Here is a 21,077-nt window from a genome sequence, read left to right on the forward strand (position 1 = left end):
AAGAGCCTTACATTGCACCCCAGAAGCATAGCAAGCAGCATAGCTAGTATCTTTGGAAAGAGAAAAGGGAACCCGCAGCTCCTGCTGACCAATACCTGAGAGCGGGAGAAGGGAATCTGCTGTTTCTTGCTGCATCTCTTGGCCTACCTGCTCCGCGTTCTTGGCCAACAGCCCTTGGCATTTATTGCCTGCAGTCTGGTGAGAGATGGGTGCACTGGTCCCCATGCAGTATTTCCAAGACTGAATATATTCTGAAGGGCCGCCTTAGGCAACTCGCCAGTGAATGTCATGTTCCTTCTGCAGAGACAGCTGAGAGCACCTTGCAAGGTGAAGCTCTAGGGATCAAGGGCTGAGGCCTCTAATGAGTAACCCACATTTCTGAGCATTCACCAGGGCCCAGCACTGACTGTGGTATTCATGTCTTCAGTAGTCTTCGAGATGGGTACTGCTGTTGTCCTTCCTTACGGATGAGAGGCAGAGAAGATGGGTTGTCACTGTCATGCACTCAGAGGAGCCAGAACTATACTGTGATCCTCGTGTCCTGTCCATAGAGCTCATGATCAGAATCCCCTTGCAAGAGTGTGTGCTATCTGCTATGTAAGGAGAGGACTCGGGCTAGGGGAGGCCAGACAGGCAGTTAATGCTAGCGCTGGAATCAGCAGTTAGGTCCATTCCCCTCTTCAGCTCTTCTCTATCTCAGGACCCCAGTGTCTCTAACTACAATAGTGATAACTTGTCCTGTGTTTCCAGCCACATAGGGTGCAGCCAGTCTAGACAGGGCACGGAGGTCTTGTAAGTCCCAGTGCTAGATCACCCGTGAGTGCTCAGTGCTCAGAAGACTCCGGAACTGTGAGTCCATGGTGAGAGTGGGCCCTTCAGGTCAGACCAAATTAGTGGAGAAGGATGTCAGCCCCAAGCACCACCATGGTCACCCCACAGTCACTCTGTGGATGGCAACTTCTAGAGGTTCCTTTCAGCCTTCCTTTTGTGCTAAGGTGACAGCTGCTGGCCTTGCTATCGGCCTTCCTCTTAGGCTCTCCCTCTGTCTAGCTGTGGGGGCTGGATGGAGTTGGTCACCCCCACCCAGGGCTTTTAATGAGAGGTATCTGGTTATGCCCTGGCAGCAAAAATGAATAATTCAGCAAAGGAAGCCCAGGAATGTTAGTGTTTTCGAGCGGATTCCCTTGACAATGGGAGAAGCAGAGAACCACAGCATCTTATGGGGGTGGGGTGACAGCCACCGAGGGAAGGAGCAGGAGGAGGGGACACACAGGAATCACTAGTGGAAATCGAGGAGAGCCTTGTCAAAATCTCTGTCATTTTGGAATTAAGCTGATTTAGGCTGGTATAAAATGCCCATTAAGCTGTAGCTTTTGCTTTGTCAAGGAGGGGTCTCTTAGTGGACATTGTCTGTCTCCAGAGAGCGGTGTCATCATCTCTGGGTGGGAGTTAACCTCTTTTCTTAATTCATTGGACTCTCCAACTGATTAAGATGATTGGAAAATTTTATACAATGTATTTTGAACTCCTCCTGGTACCACCTTCCCATGCCTTCCCACCCATCTTGGTGATTTTTTTTTTTGTTTTTACCATCTCCCTATTGAGTCTGGTTTGTGTTGCCCAGCTATTCTTAAAGTGGGGCCTGTCTTGGTCTGTGTCAACCTACCAGGGGTCACCTCATTAAAGAAAACCGACTCTCCCTCTCCCTGCAGCTATCAAATGCCAGTAGCTCCTCAACTAATGGTGGAATTGTATGCCTCCTTCCCCCCTCGTATGCTGCAATTCTTTCTGGCTGTAGCTGGTGTGGGTCTTGTCCATGCAGTCACAATACCTGAGAATTCATATAACTGCTCTGTCATGTCTGGAAAGCACTGCTTCTTTGATGGTGATGCCTCTTCTGGTCTTTTCACTCCCTGTTCCATGAAGGTTGATATGACAGCCCCTCCCCTGAGGTTCAATTTCTTGTTTAAGTACCAGGGCAGAAAAACAAATAGCACAGAAGCACTTTGCTACTCGTACTGTATCTGAGCATGAGCCCCTCCCCTGTTGTGCAGCTATTGGGGTCATTCTTAAACAGCACTGTTGAGGCTAAGACATAAACTGATTCTTCTACAAGGTGATGTGATTGTCATTCTGTTGGGGCATGGAGAGTTTCTTGCCATTAGGACAACGCACTGAAGCCTCAGCTGTTTGGATAAAAAGTGGCAGTCTCTTAGTGGGGAGTCAACATGACAAAGGCAGACTTTTCCAGGGCTTTTGGTGCCAGTCGCATAGGTTCTGGTGTTCTAGAATCAGAAAAGAATGATTTGACCCCAGCTCTCCGACTCTATTACTCCTTAACCAAGTGACCTAGGAAATCAGTGTACTCTTCCCAAACCTCAATGTTGTTATCTATAAAACAAGTAACAGCCGGGCGGTGGTGGTGCACGCCTTTAATCCAGCACTCGGGAGGCAGAGGCAGGCGGATCTCTGTGAGTTCTAGGCCAGCCTGGTCTACAAGAGCTAGTTCCAGAACAGGCTCTAAAAAAAAAGCTGCAGAGAAACCCTGTCTCGAAAAACAAAAAAAAAAAAAAAAAAAAAAAAAAAAACAAGTAACAGCGTAACAGCAGAGCACCCTTGGACTATTTGATAAAAGGGGTGGGGTGTGTGTGTGCGTGTGTATGTGCGCGCGCGCGTGCATGTGTATATGTATAAAACTAAGATGTGGCCCTTGTGTTTGGGATATTTATATAGGAAGAAAGGTGCAAAACCTGAGACCCTTTGGGCAGACTGGTTTGCTCGAGGTCAGAGCAAAGAATGTGGCTAACTAATACACATGTGCCAAGCTAACACACATGTCAAGGTGCCAGTTTAATAACTTTATTACTAGTGGTACTTCCTCATCACCAGAGAAACAGGAGAGGGAAACTTTAGAGTCTAAGGGACCTGAGTTTGGTGCCAGACGCTGCCATTTTTAGTCATGTGAGTTTGAAAAACAAATCCTTGACCCTCGTTGTTATTGATGCAATGGAAATAATAACACTTTCTACCTCATCATTTTTTTTCTGAGTGTTAAATTAGAGTGTGCATATACCCTGACACATAGTAATTGCTCAATAAATAAGAGTCCGTGTCTAGATGTTATTTCTATTTAAAGTGATCAGGCTTTATATGTGTAATAGGCTTAACTTTTTTTTTAAATTCATTGAATATTAAATGTGTACCTAGAAGTACTGGAGACAGAGGTGAACAAAATCATTTGCCGTCACAGAGTCTAATGACTCTCAACAAATGTTTGATGGATAAAAGCAGAATCCCACACATACTCAGAAAATAGTATGTGTAAGATATTAGGTACCAGGGGTTGAAAAGATGTTTATTTTTTTCAGATTGTGAGATTCCACCGTTCACTCAAGATATGAGAAGAGTATGCAGATTCTACCATGCACAGGGCGGGGCACAGAAGAAGGGAGATGCATTTTTCAGGAGGAAGCTATATCCATTTACAAATGTGGACATCAATTCCATTAAGAAAACAAAACAAGTAAGTAAGCTTTTACTGTCTTTGCAGATGAACAAAAATCCCAGCCCCCTATCCCTGAGTTTTTCCTCCACAACTTACAGCCTTCTTTGTTAAATCATTGGGTTTGGGAATGTTAGGGATTCATCCATACCTCTTCAATATAGGACTAATGGGGACTATTCAAGCATTAGCCTCATGTCTGATTTGTACATAAAAGCCTTGGTCATAGTGTTGGCTGCTGATTCTGCCTCTTACCCCATTTCTAGCTTCAGTCTCAATCTCTTGGGGTAAATAGTTAGGTAAGCAGTGAGAATAATACATCCTATGACATCTTGTTAAAGCAGTGGTTCTCAATTTGTGGATCGTGACTACCATGGAGATCACATATCAGATAATCTGTGTGTCAGGTATTTCCATTACAATTTATAACAGTAGCAGTGAAATAATTTTATGGTTGGAATCAACACAACGTGAGGAACTGAATTGAAGGGTCACAGTATTAGGAGAGTTGAGATCACTGCCTTAAAAACTGCCTACCATGGCACATGCCTGTCCATCCATGAGGCTCAGGGCCCTGTAATGGTCAGACAGAAGCAAATTAGTGTTGTGGCAATGGTGCCTTTGGGAAAGTTGGTGAGGAGAATTGGGGGTCAGAGAAACGAATTTCCTAAGGAATGTGCTGCTTCTTCATTTCTTAGTTTCTTTTACTCTATTTCCTTTGCTTGATCTTGGAAAAGGAAAGAACAAATGGCCATGTGTTGACTGGTCCCCACACACACTCCATTTTTTTCTTAGGCTGTAGAATCTTTTTTGGTGGCTTAGGGAAGAAAATGGTCAGGGTTGGCCTTTAGCAAGAGTATTGAATTTTTACACAAGTTGGCATTGGAGACCCTCACCATCCTCCGAAGAGATTTCCTTAGGGGTGCTATCTAGTAAAAACCTGCAGGTCCTAACCTCACTCTTCCCTTTGTTCTCTGGCGTTTCCCCTTTCAGTTTTCATACATCCCCAGAACTGGCTTAATTTACCACGTATTGAAATCATCCCAGGCAAGGCAAAGCAGTCAGCCTCTGTTCTTCACTATCGGCTGGGTTGAAGTCAACCTGGAAACGTACTGGTTGCCATGGTGAAGAGTAGGCCCTGGGAGTATTAAGCTGGAAGCTTGAGCTTTCTTGTTTGTTGGTTTTGATGAGTTCTGCTTTCTTTGCCCCCCCCCCATCTCCTTCTCTTCTGCTCCCCTTCTGCCTACTCCTCCAGAGTCTCAAATCACTAAAGCAGTAGGTGCTTACTAGGAGTAAAAGCAGGTCCCGATGCAGGTTATACTAAATACAGGCTGCCCTGCTGAGGATAATTGGGGTTTAGTTGACAATGCAGACTCCTGGGAGGGCCAGGTTTGGAATACAAGTTGTTATACCTTTGTGGCATGGTGCAGCATCCTAAGACAGGTAAGGACGCCTATGGAGAAAGGGAGACAGCTTAGTCCTGGAACTTTTGGCCTGTGTCTTCATACCCTGAGGGATTTGGGGTTTGGTTTGGTTTTGACAGGTTCAGGCATCCAGTCCTCACAATTTTCCCCAATTAGTTATATTCTCTCCCACTGCTGACCTGGGTAGAACATATCTGTAGAGAAAGTGTGGGTTCTGCAAGGACCATGCGCATATTATGTAATAATTATTGTTATCCCTATTATTATTATTTTATAAATAATTCCTTTCAGTTCCATCCATGCATCTGAAAAAAGGGAGACAGCTGACTCAGGAAGATTTTGTGAACTGGACTGCAGTGAAAACTGACCTCGCTTCCTATTTAATTGGTACCCTGGGGCTGAAGGAGGAGCAATCTGAAGGGAAGGAAACCCTGAGCACACCAGCAAAGGCAGATCATGGCATATGTAGGAGTTTCAGTGTCTGCTCTCTCTTGCACTTTCTGCTAATTGCATAATGCTACCTGAAATGGATGAGTGTAGCAGAGTAAAAGTTTCAAGCATTATTCTCATACCCTTAGTCCAGCGCTTTTAACCATCCCAGCCTAGGAATAATGGTGTTCCTTTTGTCTCTCCAAATATGTATTCTCAGATTCCAAGCTCTTTTTTTATCTTCACATATTTGTGAATTTATAACTATATATTCTCGAATCCTTTTCTTGTATCCGTGATTATTATTTCCAATAGATGGCCTGTTTCCTGGAGGCAGGTTCTGTACCGTAAAATCCACCAGAAATGCTCTTGAGGGATCTACATGCCATAGGAGCTCATGGAATGGATGTTAACTTTCTGCTTATGATCTGAGAGTCACAGGGAAGGTTTGTGCTACATATAATGTATGGTACTGGGAAAATTGATTTGTTATGTACATAAAATAAGATTAAATTCTTGTTACTTGCTCGATATAAAATCATCTCTGGAAATATTGAAGACTTTAGCATGAAAGGCAGAATTGTGCAATTATTAGTAGAAAATGTAGGGGAATTTCTTTACTATGTTAAAGTTCAGAGGTTTTCTTAAAGTGTAGAAAGCACAACCCATAAAGGAAAAGTAGATGTGTTTTTACTGTAGCCCATTAAAAGTGAAGATCTTTGTTCCACCGAGGAAATAAATGGGCAAGATAGAGGAAACCAAATAGAGAAAACAACACATGTACAGACAGACAACAGAAAAGGGAAGTTCAGGTAAGAAGTCAGTCAGTCTCATAAGCTATAAGGTGTTATTTTGTACACATCAGACTGGTGAAATAGTTAAAAAGAATAATGTAGTAAAGGTTGGCAACAAAATAGGGGGATCGGGATCCTCATAGTCCCCTAAGGATTATGCAAAGGAGCACAACCATTTTGGAGTGGAACTTGGAAGCTTGGGAGGATGGATTTGAGTTTTTATCTAACCTGTGACAAACCAAATCTATTTCTGGCTGTACACACCAAGAACTACACTCAGATTACACTAAGTGATTTGCATGAAAATATTTCTTAAAGTATTGTAATGAGGTAGTTTGGAATCTACCTAAATGTAGGAGGAGGATGCTTGTTTGTTCCTAGCTGCTTAGCCCAAAAATAACCACACAGAAACTGTATTATTTAAATCACTGCTTGGCCCATTAGCTCTAGCTTCTTATTGGCTAATCTCTTACATATCAATTTAACCCATTTCTAGTAATCTGTGTATTGCCATGCAGCTGTGGCTTACTGTCTAAAGTTCCATCTGTCTCCAGCAGGGCTCCATGGCTTCTCTCTGACTCCGCCTTCCTTCTCCCAGCATTCAGTTTACTTTTCCCCACCTAGCTCTGTTCCCCTATAGCTCTGTTATAGACCTAAAGCAGTTTCTTTATTCATTAACCAATAAAAGCAACACATAGAAAGACCTTCCACCTAAATATCCACACATGAGAATGGATGAGAATAAAATGTATAAAACATGGTATGCTATGCAGTAATTCAAACAAACACATTAAATCCATAGAAAACAGTACAATTAGTTCAATAGTGATTGTATTACATAAAATGAACAGCAAGAGATATACAGAATAATACTATGTATGTAATCCAGATAGATAAGCATACTTACCATAAAGTCAATGTGGCTAGGACTGATGATAAAGAGAGAAATAAATGAAATAAACTTAATTGAAAACTAACTAGAAATCAAATTCAATGAAATAGATTATCAGTGAGCTATTAGTAATAGTGTGACTCTACCAGAATTTCAGTAAAATTGCAAACCTTTGCCCCCGAGCAACAACCCCAATCCTGGAAGAAGGCAGGAAAGAAAGGAGGAAGGAAGGAAAAGATAAGCTTTAGTATGGAAAAGTATTCAAAACAGTATCTGCCTCCAGGCATTTGCTCAACAAGTGTTTCCTTTCTTCTCCTTCATTTCTTTCTTCTTACAACAGGAAGCGATAGTGAACAGAGAACCCTAAGGGACATGATACCAAACACCTGTGCTTAGTATATTTTCTGCTGCACTAACAGGATACCACAGACTGGAAAAGTAAAACCAAACAAAAACTCAGAAATTTCTCACTGTTTTCAAGACTAGGAAATTCAAGTTACAGCGGTGCAAATGGTTCAGTCTTCAGCTCCTAAGGTGTCGCCTTGCTGTTACTTCCTCCATAAAAGATAACTATTACTTCCTTCCTCATATAGAAGAAAGAAGAAGGGCAAGAAATGATGAATTCGCCCCAGCAATCTTACCACTCATGAATGCCACCTCCAAACATTGTTTCTTAGGCACCTAAGTTTCTAACACGTGTTTGTGTAGTACACATAGTCAGGCTAAAGAACCTGGGTATATGGACATGTCCTTGGATCCGTTTGGTCTTCCTGGTGGAAGTGTCTCTGCTCAAGGGCCCCTAAAGTGACATAAGGAAGATGCCTTAGCTAGAGACCTTTCAGGACGCTCCACATCCTCTGTGTCCCATTAGATGTAAGCTTTGCCTTTTTGGGTTCCAGTCTCCATTTTCAGTCTGAGAACTTGAGTCAAGGAGCCTAGCCTGTAGTGCTGTCTGTCCGACAGAACTAAGCCAGTCTTGTACAAACTAGGAAAACAGTGTCGACAGAAAAGGAACAGGTCCATTACATAGCGACATAAAAAGGAAAGCTTCTGGAAAGAGCACTTGTTTCTCTTTTCATTTCTTCTGAGTCAAGTCCTCTGGTTAGGATTCCCACTGAACCAGTGAAAGGACTGAATTTTAGTGGTATTAAGAGAAATGGGAGTCCTGGCCCACAAAGCCGGTCATCTTCGGGAAAGCAGACTCCATCATGTGATAAGCCCCCAAATTTGTGTACACATATCTCCTTGCTGTCGCTTTTTCTCTCCAGCTCCTCCCCCACTCCCAAGCTGGGGGCCCTTAGTCCTCCTGGCTCTACAGCTGTTGTCTTTCTGTCTGTCTTTGCCTCCAAGGTCAAACAATTGGGATTTGCTGATTTTAAAAAATTTGTAAATATTTTGTAGGCTGCCTGCCCAGGAACACAAATGGCACAGGGAGTACTGTCCACTTTGGATACTCTTGCCCAGTGTCCTTGGCAGATTAAGGGAGGAGGGAAGGGGGCTAGCACCAGATGACAAGGGAAACCTACCAGTTGTGTGTTGCAAAGTTCTGCATTTCAGTTTTTGTTATCAACTTCTCCTCGTCCTCCTCCTCCGGTTAGATTCTTCCTGGAGAGAGGCACCAAGGATAGGAGAGTGCAGAGAGGAAAAGGCCTATTGAGTAGAGGAACGACAATGTTTCTCTAACTGTGATAGGAACTTTATATCTGTTTTGCTTGATGCTCACCATGGCTCTAAGATGTCAATGGTATTATCTTTCCTTGGGTTACAATAAAGAAAGCTAAGCCTCATAGAGAATAAGCTACCTCCTCCAGGTTTCATGTGGAAGCTGCCATTCAAACCTAGCTGACTTTAGGTACATTGCTATTAATCACAGAGTTGCCACATTAGGAACATTAACTTATGCTTGTGGCCATGTCACAATGGCTAGTAATGGAAAAGTCTTCCTGGGCCTCAGTTTCTTCTGCATAAAATAGGAAAAACAACCTTTGCCTTCCCAAACTTGGGGTCAGTATTGGCTGGTGGATATGGAATAAGAGTAATTCCTTAGGATGGGGATGAGGGAGGAAAGTGAACACTGGTCCTAGATCTAGCTGCCTGAAGTTTAGTGATGGCATTGCCCTTCACCGTTTCTGTAGTGTTTGATGAGTCACCACAGGTTTCTGGGCCTCAGCATAAAGTCAAGAAAGGGACATTGAATGTACTGTCCAGTTCTGTGGCTTTCTGATCATTTCCCTTATTTTGATCAGCCTCTTTCTTTGGTATGCTTGTAATGACTGAGCCTCAAATGGTTTAGAATGAACAGGAAAGACTAAACATGCCCTATATTTGCTATTGTCCCTCTTATTGCCCTCGCCCATCAGAGTCTTGATCTTAAGAATTACTCATCCTCTTACCTTCTTGTTATTAATCAGGGAGAAAAACCTGTGCCTTCACTCAATCTTATAATTTAGTACCATTCCATTTGTCTCTACTCCCTATATTAGAATGAGTGTCATTGTCTTCATTCTTTGTATCTGATAGTGATCTTAGGGAGATGGGAAAGACCTAGTCCAAGGCTTGGGTTGTAAAATAGAGGCTCGACAGTTCTGGATAGTCCCAGTAAAATCTTTATATCATGCAACATGATTCTGTGGCAGATCTACTCTGTACAGAGTACTCAGTATTTGGCAGTAAGAAAGGAGTCATCAGACAGGTGAGAAGCTTGCTAGCTGGGGCTGAAACAAGTGAGTCTCTTAGCATAGTGTAGCACCCTGTGACCAGGCCCTTCAGAATTCCTTCTCATCCCCTTCTCAAAACCTTTTTTTGGAAATAGAAGAGTATCATCTTCATTTCTCAGATGAGGAAACTAAACCTTAAGTATAATCCTCGTGAAACGGTTTGCCTATGAAAGTAAGAGAGGAGCTTCAAAAAGTGTCATCTGCGAAGAGGTTTAATAGTGTGTGATCCGCAGATTCCAGACCCAAAGTGCTGATCTGCTGAAAGAAACACAGCGACAGTTTACTGTTGAGCTATCTTACTCTTCGGGAACTGGGGGATCGCTCACACACTGTGTGAGCACACACACAAGGAATGAAAGCTTGGAGAACTGATGGGGAGTGAGCAGGATGAGCAGAGTGAAGAAGGACTGGGACTTCTGGAACTGTCCATTGAGCCTGGCTTAGGGGACAATAGGAGTGCATCAGGCTTCCTACAAACTTCTGCTCACAGTGTCTTAAATGAACCAGTCATGCTGAGCAGCTGATGGTTTCCTCAGCATCGGTCCTCACAGGAGGTATCCTCTGAGCCTCAGGAGTTCTGCAGGTCACCCAGCCCCCAACACTCTGGCCTCTTTCAAAAAACATGGCTGGAGGGCGCATGTACCAAGCTCCCTGGCTAACAAGCAGTCTCTTCTCTGGTAGCCCTTGTGCTGGGGGAGTGGTGCAGAGCAGCTTGTGCATGCGATAATGTGCATGTACTCGTGTGTGGGCAAAGTGGGTTCAGCAGCTGCCTGCCTGCAATGACGTGAGGCTTCTTCCTGCTTCCCAGTTACCTGGCAAGCTGCTTCCTTCTCTAGATATTTGATTTTGCTCCCTTCCATTCTTTCATTTCCTGGTCCTCCTCATGGTCTTGTTAGGGGCTCCCTGTACCCTTAAGGGCACACTTTCCCAGAACCTTACCAGGGTAAACTCTAGGACTTTCTCTGAAATGGATGATGCTTCCAGGAAATGGGAAAAGATCCTGAGTGAAGAAGATTAAGACTAACTCAGGAGGTACAGGGCACGAAAGGGGCATTCTAGTCCGGTGATGTGCTAGTAGGGATGTAGGATTTAGAGGTAGATTGTTTAAGAAAAAATGTTTTATGTCCTCCTGGCTGTGTAACCTTATATAGCCCGAATTATCTCTGCCTTTAAGCTGAGAGATAATAACAATATCTTCCTTATACACCTTTCAGTGGATTTAAATAGGTTGGGTCTGCCTTCTAGGGGCAAGAATCAGGAGAATTTATTCCCAACTTCCAAGCTCCAGGAGCTCTCATTAGACACATTCCTGCCTAGGGGAAGATCCATGACAACTTCTAAAGGTTTCTGTCTAAGGATCAGACACTAGCTGCAACCCAGTGTAAGCAGCATTGAAGCTCTGGGGATCTCTAAGAAGTGCTTCCTGAGCCAGTTCCACTGCTGTCATTGTCTGAGGGACTTCTCCACTACAGCACAGAATAGTCTCAATTATGGAAGGGTCTGTAAGCCTTATAGTCAACAACAGCAGGGGGCAGGGTGGGGAGGTGACCATTGACTGTAGGAACTCGGGAGAGGTTGTCTCTTTCCCCAGTAAGAGCAAGCTCTGCGACACCACCTACCAATGTAGTTCATATGAAGTGGTTACCTCAGGAGGTTTACACAGCCTGGGGCATAAGGGAATGCCAGAGCCTCTAATCAAGGCTAATTCCAGTATAGAGGGAAGAGGAGAAAGATGAGAGATCCAGGCCAACTTCCAGAAACAGAATTTAAAATAGCTGAGCGCTCTCTCTCTCTCTCTCTCTCTCTCTCTCTCTCTCTCTGTGTGTGTGTGTGTGTGTGTGTGTGTGTGTGTGTGTGTGTGAGAGAGAGAGAGAGAGAGAGAGAGAGAGAGAGAGAGAGAGATTAGGAAAGGGAAAGCATTGGGGACTAAAGCTAGACAGTCACAGAACTTTTTCAGGTTGTAGCTATAGTGTAGTGGTACAGCATTTGCCTAATATGTAAGGCACCTTAGAGTTGATCCCCATCACCACAACAAATGTCATGCTCCCGTAGATGGCCAGTTATCCACATACTAGCAACACTAAGTGAACAGAGTGGGTTTTTTTTGGGGGGGGGGTGTTGAGACAGGGTTTCTCTGCAGCTTTGGAGCCTGTCCTGGAGCTAGCTCTTGTAGACCAGGCTGGTCGCGAACTCACAGAGATCCACCTGCCTCTGCCTCCCGAGTGCTGGGATTAAAGGCGTGCGCCACCACCGCCTGGCTCAGAGTGGGGTTTTTAAAAAGAGAGAGAAGAATGGTAGGGGGATCAGGAGGATTTGGAGGGGAGAGAATGGGGGGATAGGAATAAATTTAATAGCTTGTCTTTTAAAACATAAAACTTTAAAAAATCTTACAAGACAAGAAAATAAACATTTATTACGCTTTTTCCAGGAATAGGTAGATGAGTATGAATTCAACCTTTTTTTTTTTACCGCTGTACACAGCTGTCATGTAGCACCCTTGATCAATGATTCCCCTTGTTACCAGAATTGTTTTGCGGTAACCAGTCTCGCTCAGGCTCTCTGACTGTGGGAGTCGTGTAAGTTGTGTTCTTCGCAGACTTCTTGGGCATGTCTTTCTGCTCCACTCAGTGGCATTGTGTTGGCTGACACTCCGTCCACAGCTGATCCCCGAGCAGTGATGCTAGCATGAGATTGAACACTGAGAGTGGAAGAGAAGCAACAGAGCCCTGGCCTATTCCAGCCGTAGGAGTCAGCTCAGAGCATGCCAAAGGATGGGAAGCCAACAGCCTGTGTCTAGCAGACACACAATTAACCCTGCCAAGCCTTCTAAGGAGGCAGGTACTCAGTAGAGTGTAGCTTCACTTGGTTTTTTTGTATTGGTCTGGAACAAGAGGAGGATGGAACATTGAGTATCAACTAGTTCCTAAGGATGAGGTAAAGGAAGATGCTGCTTTAAAGACACTACCCAGGAGGGATCTGGAAAGGCAGTAATTGAGGCAAGTGCATGCCAAGTATATCACTTTGTTATCAGGATTTTGGAAGGAACTACAGAACTATTATTGTTATAAGCCTTAGTATTATTAGGCATCACTTAGCATGTCAGGGCTTCCTAGAAATGATAATCATTACTCTTCCAATGAGCAGCTGCTGTGTGCAAGGCACTTTCTGCATACAGTCTCATTCAGTCTTTCCACCAGCTCTGTGAGCGGGCCATTAACACCTTCACTTTTAAATCGAACAGCACAAACACAGTCGATTGCCTGCACAGCTGGGTGCATTGGGATTTGAATACAATTCGGTCTGACTTATATTTGCTCACTGTACTACACTACCATTCCTCAGGAAGGATAAACACTTCAAAAAGCTTTTTCCCAGGAGAAGCCACAGGAAAGAAACAGTGTCCTGATTGTATTGGCCATAGGTGAATAAGATATCGGTAGTGATTTCATAGTCTAGTCGCAGTCCAGTGCTGCCTAGAAAGGGAAGAGATGGGCGACATGGTAGGCCTTAATCTTCACACACATTCTGGGACCAAGGTCTTTCCATAGTATTGCTTGGCCATGTTTTATATCTTTGGGGTTCTTTGCTGTGTACTCCGAATTCTGACAGTGGATGAGAAAGAATTCAGAGGAGGCATACTGTTCTAGTTTCAACTCTGTGGCTGTGACAAACACGACTACTAAAAGGCAACTTAGGAGTGGAAAGGATTTTTTTTTTGGCTTGGTTTTCAGTCATAGTCTGTCATTGGGGGAAATCAAAACAGAAGTCCCAGAAGTCCAGCATTAACCTGAAGGCAGGCCTTCTTGCTATTCTGTACATCATTACCTACCTCTAATTGGGGAATGCAGAGCCAAGGAAGCACAGCTCAAATCATGGAGGACTGCCACTTGATGGCTCGTTCACATACCCACCTTAGCTAGCGTTCTCTTACAGCCCTTGTTCCTTTGTCCCACAGTGGGCTGGGTCCTCCTAGAGCAATTACCAATCAAGAAGCCCCCCACACCATGCCCACAAGTCAGATGATCTGGAAAATATGTCAGTTGAGAGTATCTTCTTGGGTGTGACTCAAGGCTGTGTCAAGTTTACAGTTAAAGGTAACCAAGACACGCACCCACTCTTAAATTTCCTTGGGCTGGACAGGAGTGAAATAATTCTACTCACATTCTGAAGATAAGCCAACCATCTCCTTAACAAGGGGGTCGCACCTTTTCCCTGTTCAATGGAAATGTCTGTTCTCTGAAACACACTTTGGGAATTCTTCTCCCTCCAGTGAGGGGCTCTGATAAAATTTATCAATGCTTTGGGAATATTCTCACTGGGTTTTGATTGACAATTTTTTTTCCTTTTTTTCATTTTTTTAAAGCAGGGTCTTGTTGTGTAACTCTGGTCATACTGGGCCAGGCTGGCCTTGAACTTACAGAGATCCACCTTTCTTTGCCTCCCCAGTATTGGGATTAAGGCCTGTCCCAATATGCCTTACCTAGGTTCCTTTTAAAATGCAGACTATCTTCACAAGAGCAAGCCAGCCAAATCCAGTATGGATGGGGAAGGGTCTCATGAGTCCCCAGGCCTAGCTGAAAAGCTATTGATAAATGAATGGTTGCTGAAGGGGAGAGTCCCCTTTCTTTGACAATGTGAACCTTTAAGTTACCTGTTCTCTAGTAGATGACCCCACACTCATATACATATAGGCAGCACTACATGAATTCAGTGGGTATTAAGTTTTATTTTCAAAAAAGCATCTGAGGTTGGAAGGGAAAAGTGATAGAAGGGATAGGAGAGGAATTAAAGGGAATGGAATTGGAGATGGGTGGATCAAAACACATTATATGCATATGTGAATATCAAATAAAATATTAAAAAATAAATGCAGACTGCATAGGCTGGGCTGCTGGAGAAGGACAATGAAGAATTGTGTCTTTGTTGAGGTTGGAGCTTTCCACTGGTAGGAGCAGAAACCACATTGGTAGCTGCATGTGGTGGCTCAGAGATAAACAATAGACTACTAGTCCAGATGGACAAAGTCAGCCCTCCACTCTAAACTTTGTGACTGAAGTCCAGAGGGTGAAATCTCTGGAACACACGGGACATCCTAGCTATCCCATGCCTCTCATTATCTGTGGTGCTCTCCGATTCTTTAATTAAAGAGCCATGCCAAGGAACGTACTAGTCTATGACCTTAAGAGGAGAGGATCTCCTATTAGAGCCTCTGCATGTGCGATTGGCCTAGCGCAGCCCCTGGCCCTACGACTACAGTGCCTTTATGGGAAGGTCCTGAGTATGGTCCTAGGGAGTCCACAACAGCCACTCACTCTCCCACCTGAGTCTCAAGACTGTATCTGAAATAATTCGGTCCCCAATGGCTCCCTCGTAACACCTGAAAGCATGGGTGGCTGGGGGCATCAGTTCTACCCTAGTGTAAGTGATCACCTGCTTACCAAGGCAAACCAAAGAATCCAAATAAGGGAGATCGAGATAAATGCAGCCCCTAGGCAGCCTGCCCCCCCTTCTCCTAATGCACATTTCAGATTACTGTCCCTGAGGCTTGCTGAATAGACTTTGTTCCTCTCCCCGTATTCCTCCCTGACTGTGGAAACTTTTGTGCACGGCAGTTACCCTAGGTCAGTGAGTCCTGACACCTAAGTAGGAACCCCATGCCTGGGTTTCATGCCTCGTCAGCCCGTACACCTTCCCTCCCTCTTACCAGGAGAGCTTCTTTCAGCATTTCAATACTGTTCCCAGTTGGGGAGGAGAGAAGAGAAAGTCTTTCCCCTGGGGCAGGCAGGAGTCTAAGGTAAGTTGCACAGAGCAGAAGTCATGTCGTACACTTCTTCCTAACCCCCGGTCCCCATGTCTATCACAAAGTGACCAGCAGCCTGACAGCAGAGGATTCACTCAGTCTTTGTTGCAAACCTAGCTGGAATTCTCCTCCATCAGCACTAAATAGACCTTCTGCAGTGGTAGCTCTGGCCCCTCCCTTCCTTCTCCCTGGAAAGTCCTGTGCTGAGCTAGCAGCGGCCTTACCATGGCCTGCAGAGCTCCTAACCTCTCTCAGCACCAGCCCCGAAGAGACCTAAAGCAAAGAGCTTTTCCTGTTTATGTACTGTGCAGACATGCTCACAGTAATTCTGTTAGCCAGATGAAATTCCCAAAGAAATCAGGCAACACATCAGTATGAATCACAAACCATAACACACATAACATGAATGCATATATGTACACACACATGCATATATGTATACACACAAGCCACTTTCCAGTTTTTTGATTAGCAAAACACACTAGGTTTATTGTAACATTTTCCTGATAAATGTTACTGTGGTTTTTTTTGTTGTTTTGTTTTGTTTTGTTTTGTTTTTTTGAGACAGGGTTTCTCTGTAGCTTTGGAGCCTGTCCTGGAACTAGCTCTTGTAGACCAGGCTGGCCTCGAACTCACAGAGATCCACCTGCCTCTGCCTCCCGAGTGCTGGGATTAAAGGCATGCACCACCACCCGGCCTGTGTTTTTTTCTTACTTGCCCCCTTTGCCCTTCCTACCTGTCTACCCCTTTGCTGGTCCCTTTCTCTCACAAGGTCCTCCCCTTGCGCTTTAATGTTCCATTCATTCCATTGCCTTCTCTTGTCTTCCTCTTCCTCCATTTAGTACTCTTTCTCCCCTCTCATAGTTCCCTTTCAGTCTCCATGTCCTAAACACACATGTTTGGAGCGGCTGGAAGGAGGTGCCTTTTTAAAGAATACGGACTGTATCCGTAGTATAGATTTAAACCTTAATTCTGCATCTGGAGAAGACACGCAGCGTTTGTCTTTTCACATTGTGCTTGTTTCATTCACTATGTTCTCCAGTCCCCTACATTTTCCTTCCAGTGTCATGATTCCATTTTCATTCACTGTTGAATAAAATTTCTTTGCGTTCATGTACCACATTTTCTGCATATGGATATATACATATATCCCACTTCTATGACTCACTGCTATGATCAAGGCTAATTTGAGCTTTTAAAATTGCTGAGGACAATCTTTTTTAAAGATTTATTTTTTATTATTACAAAATAGGTGGCGGTGTATATGGGAACAGAGCAGTTACCCACAGACGACAGAAGAATGTGTTGATTCTCTACAGTAGAGTTACAGGAAGTTGGGAGCCATCTGATCTAAGTGCTGAGGATTGAACTTGAGTCCTCTGGAAGAACAGTTTGCACTCTTAATCACCAAGACATCTTTCCAGCCCCTGGCAAGGCCATTCATTGAAGGTATAGTAGAAGCTTACCATGTAACTTGTCAGAAGGTGAAACTGTCTTTTGAGGAGCTGCCAGGAACATAATAGAATTTCTACTTATGCAGTCTTCTAAGGGCTATGTAACCTAGTGCAAAGAGCAAATCCTGAGTTTTTGCATGGGTTTCTTTGTTTATTTGCTGAATAATTTGAAGAAGATATTTAAATTTAGGGTCTTGTGTTTATTATCTGTAAAATGAGAAGCAGTAAAAATGAAGTAATAGATGTGTTACTCATTGCTGCAAAGGAGAATTAGGTTATACCTTAGTAAGATGGCATTAGGGATGTCATATAGGATTTGGGTTTGTCTTAATATAATGGTGAGGAGGGCCTCTGGGTAGGAACAGGACTTTTCTCTAGGTTGAGTGCTTTCAGGAAGCAGAGTCTCAAAACATGTCTATTCTCTTTCACCTCGCTCCCTTCTTCCTTCATCCCCCTGTGAATGTGTGCACTTTATGTTTGTCTATGTATGCATGGATGCACGTGTATGCATGGGTATACATATTGCGACCCACTTTATTTATACATTTGTGTGTGTCTCTGTATTTGTGTCTATGTTCACACGCATGCATGCATGTGCATATATGTGGTATATGCATGTGCATGGGTGTGCTCACTCACGTAAGTGTGTATGGAGGCCAGAAGCTGACGTCAGGATCTCTTCTTCAATTGCTTCCACACCTTAATCTTTGGGACAGGTTCTCTCACTAAACCAGCAGCCGACCATTTTGTCTAAGGTGGCTGGTTAGTAAGCCTCGGGATCTTCCTATGTCTGTTCCCTAGTGCTGGGGTTGCACGCATGTCTTACCATGCCCAACTTTTCCTTGGGTGCTGAGAATCCAAACAGTGTTCTTCACGTTTGCACAAAAGCACTTTACCTACTTTACCTCCCCAGACTTTAGTTTTTGAGGCAGGGTTTTTCAATGAACCTGGAGCTTATTGATTCAGTTAGGCTGGCAGGCTGATGAGCTGAAGGAATCCCCCGTCTCCACTCAGGAAGCAAGCATTTCCATAATAAGACATCTTAGTAATGTTCTGCTATGAGGAGAAATATGAAAGCCAAGATAAAGGAACACCCGTTCATATTAACAAAGGTAGCAGTTAGTTCAGTAATGTCTGTGGTTTAAATGTTGCTCATATTTGTCTGTGTTCAGGACTAGTTACACCATAGTCTTGATCTTTCATAGTCACTGAATGGCCTTATTTGATGTTGACATTTTGTGACTTTGTTTAGCAGGGGACAGCAAAGGCTAACTGGTATGCCTAGGGAAGTTCTAGCATTAGGAGCTGCTGCTTTTCTGTCCTAGTTCCTCATTTATGGCCTAGGGTAAACATAGGCAGTCTGCAGGACCAGAATTAGTGATAGACAAGCTTCAACACCACCAAGATCTTGTTTCAAGAACATAGTCTGTAGTTAGAATGACCTTAGTCTCTTCTGTTCCTTATGTTGCAGGATGAGATGTTGAGCCCCTTCATAAAACAGTGGGTATACAGCAGCATTTGAAAGTGAACAGCATATGTTAGTTCATCACTGCATAAGTTTTCAAAACTTTCAACTGTTTTGCTTATCTCTTAGCATCTAGGAATGGCAAGAATTATTTGTTACAACATATAATTCCCCTGACTAGTTAAGATGTTAAGTGAGGACAATGTGACTGCTCATACAAACCATAGGTTCTGGATTTAGAATAGTTTGCTGTGCTTTCAGAATAGAATGTTATTTATGACTTTTACTAGGGGTCAGAAGTAACCATTCCTGTTGGTTGTACTATTCCTACCATGAGATTCACAGCTCGTGTAGTGGGAATGAAGAAGAAATTGGGCTTCCCTTCTGGGAGTTCTAAAAAGAATCCCATGTGTGCCTCACTTTGCAAGTAATTGGATATTTGGGGGTAATTTTTTAAAAATATGAATATCCAGGTATGGTGACATATGCCTTTAATCCCAGCACTTGGGAAGCAGAGGCAGGCATACCTCCATGTACTTGAGGTAACCTGCTCTACACAGAGTTCACAGTGAAACTTCATAGTGACACCCTGTCTCAAGCAGCAGCAAAGGTTTTTGGAGACACTGTCCTCTGAAGGACTGAGTTTTAAAAATATCTAATAGTCTCTAAAAAGTATTCAGAACCTACAGGATGAAGTAGGATGTAGTATGTCTGATGGAATACATAAGGAAAGACATAGACTGTATTGGAAGTAAAAACATCATCTATAACAAATTGAGTGAGCCCTCAAAAATAATGTATTTTCCGTGCTAGGAATGGAACCCACAGCTTTGTATTTGCAACATCAGTGCTCTGCCTCCCCCAGTTACTTAAATTCTTAGTAGAGTTAAGCTGTTCCTGTGAAGCAGGCTGAAGTGTCTCTGAGGTTCTGCACAAGCTAACAGTAGTGGCTACGATGAGGACGCACTCATGTTTAAAGCACAGCAGAAAGAGTGGAAGGAGCACCAAGGAGTTTAATAAGTGTGCAACAAGCTGAGGAGTGATGAGGGTCAGTAGCACTGAATTTGTACAGCATAGAGAACCCATAGTTGAGTGGAAAGCTAGCCCTAAGCCAGTTCAAGATTTTACAGTTTGCTGTTGCTCTTATGACTCTTAGACAAAAGGAACTGTGTCTTTTCTCCTGCATCTCTTGAAAGCCTGAAATATGCGATGACTTCTGACCATTTTTATCAAATAAATACTCTTAGCACATATGCAGAAACTGTATAAATAGAAATGGAATAGAGGTTCTGATCTAAAATCCCAAGAAAGATTTTGGCACCCAGGTATTTTACAGTCTTTGTATTTACATTCTCAGTAAGGTTTTGCACAGTGTGCAGTCGCTGAAATCTGTTTCTATTTGCATACTTATAACTGCTTGATAAATTCTTCTAATTTGCCAGATTATTTTGAAACTAAATATGACAGATAAAATTCTTTTAATAGTTGTACTTAACTCAGAGAGAAGCTTAGATAACTCTAATTGACTTTCTACTCTTTCTTCTTTTTTTTTTTTTTTTTTGGTTTTTTCGAGACAGGGTTTCCCTGTAGTTTCTAGAGCCTGTCCTGGAGCTAGCTCTTGTAGACCAGGCTGGCCTCGAACTCAGAGATCCGCCTGCCTCTGCCTCCCGAGTGCTGGGATTAAAGGCGTGCGCCACCACCGCCCAGCCTCTACTCTTTCTTTTATAGGGTAAAGTGTTAAATCATTTTGTCATCGCAATGGCCACTTTAGAAAACCCAAAGAGAGCTAAGGCATGGAAAATACTGTAGTGATCGTATTATTCTTCAGTCAGAAAGGTGAATTAGCTACTTTCTGTTGCTGTGATAAAACACCATGATCAAACGCAATTTACAGAAGAAAGAGTTGATTTTGGCTCAAGCAGGCTAGAATCCATAGAATGGAGGGGAAGGGATGGCATGCTGACAGGAGCAGGAGCTACCCAATGTTTTTGTCCACGCACAGGAAGCAGTGAGAACAAACAGTAAATGAGGTGAGGCTCTAAACTTTCGAAATCTCCCTCTGCTGATGTTCTTTCTCCAAGAAGGAAGGGTCCACTTCTCAAGGTTCACTAGCCTCTCTCCAGCACTGCCACCAATAGCTGACCAAGTGTTCAAATATGTGACCTATCAGGGACATTGTCCCCGCAAACCACTTGAGGGATGTCAAATTAGGACTCGTTATTATAAGAGACAAGATATAGCACATAAATGCCATAAGAAAGATTTATAGTCAACATTGGAAAGTCATTCAGCAATAAACAGTGCTATCTTTATATCAATTTTTGGTTTACTAATCTGGATGTCAAATAATTCAATTACTTTGTGTAAAAGTGACACATGTTGAAATTTTACTTTCTATACTTTATTCTTATAAAATTTATAGGAAATTAATACTTACTATACCTTTATATGTATAAACTTATGCATACACAAATATATAAGCAAAATAGATTATAATCTTAAGGTTTTAACTATGTTTGAATATTAATGATGTTAATTGAAAATATTAGCCACATGAAGAACTTCAATGGGACATCACTTCAATTCACTGTGGACAGTTT

The 21,077-nt window shown here is 43.2% G+C and overlaps 1 protein-coding gene across 13 annotated transcripts in view; it reads left to right on the forward strand.

Moving 5' to 3' along the window:
* The window catches only part of Plp1 (proteolipid protein 1), a 103,406-nt gene that overhangs the window by 57,214 nt on the left and 25,115 nt on the right, over positions 1-21,077 (forward strand). For all 13 annotated transcript variants that reach the window (XM_038317500.1, XM_038317503.1, XM_038317499.1 and 10 more), the window contains 2 exons: positions 3,369-3,523; positions 16,811-17,007. The gene's annotated coding sequence lies outside the window, so the exon portion shown is untranslated. The remainder of the gene's footprint in view (positions 1-3,368; positions 3,524-16,810; positions 17,008-21,077) is intronic.

The sequence above is a fragment of the Arvicola amphibius genome, chromosome X, assembly GCF_903992535.2.
Source record: "Arvicola amphibius chromosome X, mArvAmp1.2, whole genome shotgun sequence".
Lineage (NCBI taxonomy): Eukaryota > Metazoa > Chordata > Mammalia > Rodentia > Cricetidae > Arvicola > Arvicola amphibius.